Genomic DNA, 5,431 nt, shown 5'->3' with positions numbered 1-5,431 from the left:
TGGATAGGCTCTCACTCTCAGACTCCTGTTTTACAGTCTCTTCAGAAAAGGAATCTGGCAGCAATATACAAGATGGATTAAGGGAGGCTTAATGTGGGCTGGGGAAGTAAACCAAGAGGCTACCATAATAGTACCGATGAAAAGTAGTAAAAAGTCCAAAACAGGATCGTGGTAGGGAGCATAAAGGGAGATGCAAAAGAGACAAAAAAAAAAAAAAAAATGAAGAATCAAAAATACTTGCTTCCAAACTGAATACAGAAAATGGAAAGAAAGGAACAATGATGACTTGGATTCTCAGGTGGCTCCAGGCTTCTGCTGGCATTTATGAAAAATGGGAAAATTTGGAAAGAAGTGCAGGTTTGGGGGAAAATGGTCAAATTTGATAGGCTAAATTTGAGGGGTTTTTGTTTTTGTTTTGACTCGACTAAGTGGCTTTATTGGGGAAAGCCAGGATTACAACGGACTTAAGAGTTGGCATTGAGGCCCTTCTTCTTGCAAAAGTGGGCACAACACTGACAAAGCAGCAGTTGTACTGCATCTGCCACTTGGCTCCGCCTGTCTGTCTTCTTTTTCTCCTGTTTCACCACCTTGGGAGTCTGCCCTCTTACTTTCCCAGGAGGGGCCAGTGAACCATGGACTTTACCTCCAAGCATACGCCTAGCTACTTCCAGGGTGCTCAGAGCCTCCTCTCCACACTGACCTAGGGTAGCCTCATCCTCTAGCACTGTGCCTGCTGGGAGTACAACTTGATCTTCTGGAGCGATGCCCTCCAGCAAGGCTACATGAGCCTAGATCTCGGCGACCATGTCCTGGCTGGTCACTTGAAGGGTGTGTAGCTCCTGGGCATGGACAGAGAGCTGCATGTCCGTGACCAAACTGCCACCACCACAGCTGCTACTACGAAGATGGAGTCAAGAAAGAAGTTTGATTTATGAAGAACAGATATAACTTGCCTAGTTTTAGGTCCGTTGGTCTCAGGTACACAAAGACTTAGAAGAGTCCCATGACTTTATAGACGCATAACATCTAGACAGCAGGGGAGAGTGACTGAAGCCAGGGACAGAGGTCAGGACAGAAGTTGTAGATTTATTTGCCATCAATATGGAAACTTTGACAGAAGATAGAGTCAGAGGAAGGCTCCAAGTAGGAAGGTAGAAGACAGAAGGGCCTTCCAATAATACTCTACATTTGAAATCTTCCCTGGGAGCTAGGTAGCCTCTGCACTATGGTGGGGTGGAGCTGTGTGCCAGAATGCTTCTCTGTCCAGTCATATGCTTGCCTAACGAGTGGATTCTGCCTTGACATCAATACCACCAGCGCTGTGATCCCCGCACCTGCCACAGGGGAAACAAAAGAAGATGAAGAGGAGTAAACATGCTTTATCTGAAAGAAAAACTATAGTCTGTTCTCCATAGAAAGCTTGTAGTCTTTGCAACAAAAGGAAATAAGAGAATAACCCTTAAAATTAAAAAAACAAACAAACCCAAACAACAAAATGAAGCCAATCAACCAAATAAACAGTCAAGAAACTCCAAAAGTTGTTGTTGTTGTTGTTGTTGTTTTCAAAACTCCTTGAAATTATCAAACAAAAACGGTTATTTAAAGAAGTCTGGGGAGGACACCTGGGTACTAAGTGTTGCTTAACTCCTCCCCTTTTGTCCTTTCTCCTCCCCATTTACCCTCCTATCATTATTTTCTCTCCTGTCTCCTCATTCTCCCTATTTTGTCCTCTCTCCCCTGCAGAATGCTCCCACCCTCCAGTCTCTAATCCTAATTTTTTTTTAAGTTAAAAAACATGGAAGTTTATTGTAGGACACTTGGACAGTATGGGTAAATGGAATGGAAATGCTGGCAGTCATTTTGAGAATCATCTATGATGTGAATTCTAAAATTGCTACAAGCAGGATTTTATTCACCATGATGCTTTCTTTTGTTTCCTCTTTTCATTTTCTTTATTTTCAGTTTCAGTTTCAAGAATGGATTTCTCCATGTCTCAGGGATTTTAAATCTTGAAGAGATGATCTTACCTCATGGCAGCCAGTCCAGTGTTTTTGCCACCTGACCAAACCACTTCCAGAAGGACCTTGATAACCAGCTTGATGGTCAGATTGTCCGTTTCAATGACTTTGTCGGTATAGAGTTTCTCCAGAAGTTCACACAATGACTTGGCACCCTGGCCTGTGACATCATTGGCCTTCCAGGTATGATATGTTCCTGTGGGGCCAGGCTCCCAAGGGGCAGGAATGTGAGGGTGAGGATAGGTTGGGTTATGGAGGGAGGGTGGGGTGAAAGAGGCAGCCTCAGAAGCAGGAGCTTAAGCTCAGACTCCATGAGCCTAGGAGGCCCATAGCGAGAGGACTCCTGACTCCTGGCAGCAGGCGTGGAGAAAATTTATTGGTTTTCTCTTTTCTCTCAACTCATCTATAGCAGAGTCCAACAAAAGGCAAACAAAATGTTTTCTCGACAAATATAAATAAAAACAATAATAGAATTTCCATATTGTAGGATGCTATAAAAGAGGAATACTTCATTTCCAGTGTCTCTTAAAAATGAGGACTGTTAGTGTAAGGAATATTCTTTGGAATGCTTTTCTTTTTTTAAATTTAAGTTTATAGAATATGGAAATGACCAAGAGTATTAACATAAAACTTGATTATGGATATTTTGTAGGAAATAATTCAAAATGTCAAAAGAATTTTTAGCATGGAGTTTTTAGCATAGCAAAAATGTGTTACAGAAATGTGTAAAAATGAATCCGTGGATCTATAAATCGTGGTGTACACATACAATGAAATCTTATGCAGCTACTAAAAACACTTCTTTCCAAGTTTTCGATGATATATGGAGGTACCTAAGTAGGAAAAAAAAAACATTATATCTTAAAAGCAAGGTAAAAAATTGTGATCAATCTGCATGTATTGATATGGAGCCATTTTCAAGACAGATGACATAGCAAGTAGGAGTTTTCATTGTCACAAGCTTTGTTTTACAAAAATACAGTTGACCCTTGAACAGCATAGCCTTGACCCCCACATGGGTCCATTTATGCACATTTTTTCCAAAAACACAGTCCAGTAAATGCATTTTCTTTCTTATGATTTTCTTAATAACATTTTCTTTTCTTTAGCTTATTTTGTTGTCAAAATACAGTGTATAATACATATAATATACAAAAATATGTGTTAATTGACTGTATGTTATCTGTAAGGCTTCTGGTGAACAGTGGGCTATTAAGTAAAGTTTTGGGCAAGTCAAAAGTTATATGCCTTTAACCCCTGGAATAATATATATCTTTTGAAAACAAGTGAAGTTGTTACTTAGAAGTGCTTACCTTTTGAAAGTAAGGGAGAGACTAAAATACATTTTGCTGTTTCAAAGTAAATTTCACTTTTCACCCTTGACATTGAATATAAATGGGAACTTCCAGGTTCTAGTAATGGCATAGATGGTTGCCTGGAAGTTAGTCCTTACTTAAAGCAGATTAATCAGAGTTATTCCTAGTGAATAACTCAATCTTACTGCTCTCAGCTGTCTGTCACCAAATCCAGATGTTTGCATCCCAGAGAAGGTCTCTATATATATATCTATATATATACACACACACACACACACGTAGGACACTTGTAGGATATATATATTTACTTGTCCTTAATGCTGTAATATCTGACTCTTATTCCCCATCATCCCTGATAGAAGAAGAAATAATTTAGTCATTTCTAAGTAGACTCTGTCAAAGGCAGTGATTTCTCAGTCAAGCAAATCGAGATGTTGGATGCTGGAATTCTGCCATAGTGTTGACCCTGCAACACCAGATGCCTTCACTACTGTGCTTGCCACAAGGCACATGCGCATTACTTTATTTTTTAATTTTTTTTAATATTTATTTATTTTTGAGAGAGAGAGCAGGAGAGGCAGAGAGAGGCAGAATGAGAGAGAGAGAATCCCAAGCAAACTCTACGTTGTCAGCACGGAGCCAGCTGTGGGGTTCAATCTCATAATCATGAGATCATGACCTCAGCCAAAATCAAGAGCCGGATGCTCAACTGGCTGAGCCACCCAGGTACCCCTGTGCATTACTTTATATAGTCAGCTCTGTGTCCAAACCTCACTGTGGGTTCAACTGATTGGCAGATAAGTTACATGCTTCTCATGGCTTCAAGGCAATGTTAGAAATGTCATTTGTTGTTTTGTTTTACTTCCCAGCTTCTCTGATAAAGAATGGAACTTATATAGGCTTGAAACAATTTGATAATGGAACCATAAGTGGCTACAGCATCATCCCTGTTAGGATGACCAGATTGGTCTACAGTTTGAGGTTACTAACAGTGTACCAGCCCCATGGTACCTAATAAGTGATTTTAACAATGCAATTTAATTATTCAACTTGATTATTCAATTTGATTGAAAACGAATGACTTTAGTGGTTAAGTTTCCCTTCCCAATTATGCCGGATTTACCCCTGTGGAATTGCAAATATCTCTCAGAATGATAACATTTGTCAAATGAGACAGTGTATTCATTTAGCAATCACTCAGAGTATCCACTGAGCACCGTGTGCAAGATAATCAAGTAGAAATCGATTGTGTCTTATATTTGCACAGTACTTAGATTTTGTAGAGCATGCCTACATGTCTTTTCTTACTTGATCCTAAAAATATGTTTGTGAGGTGAACTGGGAAGAGATCCCCATTTCATAGATGAAGAAACAGGGGATCAGAGTTGAACCATTTGCCCTAAATGAAACCAGTAGCATATGGTGATGTTGGGACCAGGACTTAGCTGAGGATATATTGGGTACTGTTTCTAGTATTTCACATTGTCACATTTTCTATTGACTCCATAAAGAGGCTTTTGTAGGGAGGCTGGAGAAAACCTGAGGAATGGGAAGAAGACATGTCTCAAATGGTGAGGATGAGGGAGGGCATCTTTTAGGAGAGGCTAATAGAGCTGAGGGCCCATTCTTTTGCTAACTTCCCAACATTGGCCAGGGCCAGCCCTCCATGAGTAGGTACATCTCCAGCTCAGATTCTGTACCTTCTTCTGTCCCCTCTATGCCGCTCTTTGTGTGTCCCTGGCCAAAAAATACCCTGACCATTAGAAAAAAGTTACAGGTTATGAGATCCCTCAAGATCCCACTTGTCAAGGAACACTATAAACATCTGTGGTGCAACAGCCTTGGAAAGGGAGCTTTCCTTCATTTTCAGAAGAACTCTGTGAACCTCTCTACCTCTGATCTGTAAACACAGCATTCTCTTTAGGGCCAGAGACTTCTTTGGTGTGTGCTGAAAGGACAACAAAGACTGGAAAAACAAGCCCACTGATTCTGAGAAAAACCACAGTCTAAAAGTCACAGCCTCTCTGCTAATATTTTGTATTCTTAATGTTTGTCATGGTACTTGGGAATAATTCACTAAGGCGCCATTAGATTTAC

At 40.3% G+C, this 5,431-nt stretch overlaps 1 pseudogene; it reads right to left on the bottom strand.

Annotated features, from left to right (window-relative positions):
- Positions 1–464: 464 nt before the first annotated feature.
- On the bottom strand, positions 465–863 carry LOC124525093 (ubiquitin-like protein FUBI; annotated as a pseudogene).
- Between the last annotated feature and the right edge of the window lie 4,568 nt (positions 864–5,431).

Source organism: Lynx rufus, unplaced genomic scaffold, assembly GCF_022079265.1.
Source record: "Lynx rufus isolate CCGP_SWC_20201006 ecotype Redwood Valley unplaced genomic scaffold, mLynRuf1.p SCAF_4, whole genome shotgun sequence".
Classification (NCBI taxonomy): domain Eukaryota; kingdom Metazoa; phylum Chordata; class Mammalia; order Carnivora; family Felidae; genus Lynx; species Lynx rufus.
The sequence above is the reverse complement of the archived record's forward strand: the minus strand, read 5'-3'. Positions and strand labels throughout refer to the sequence as shown.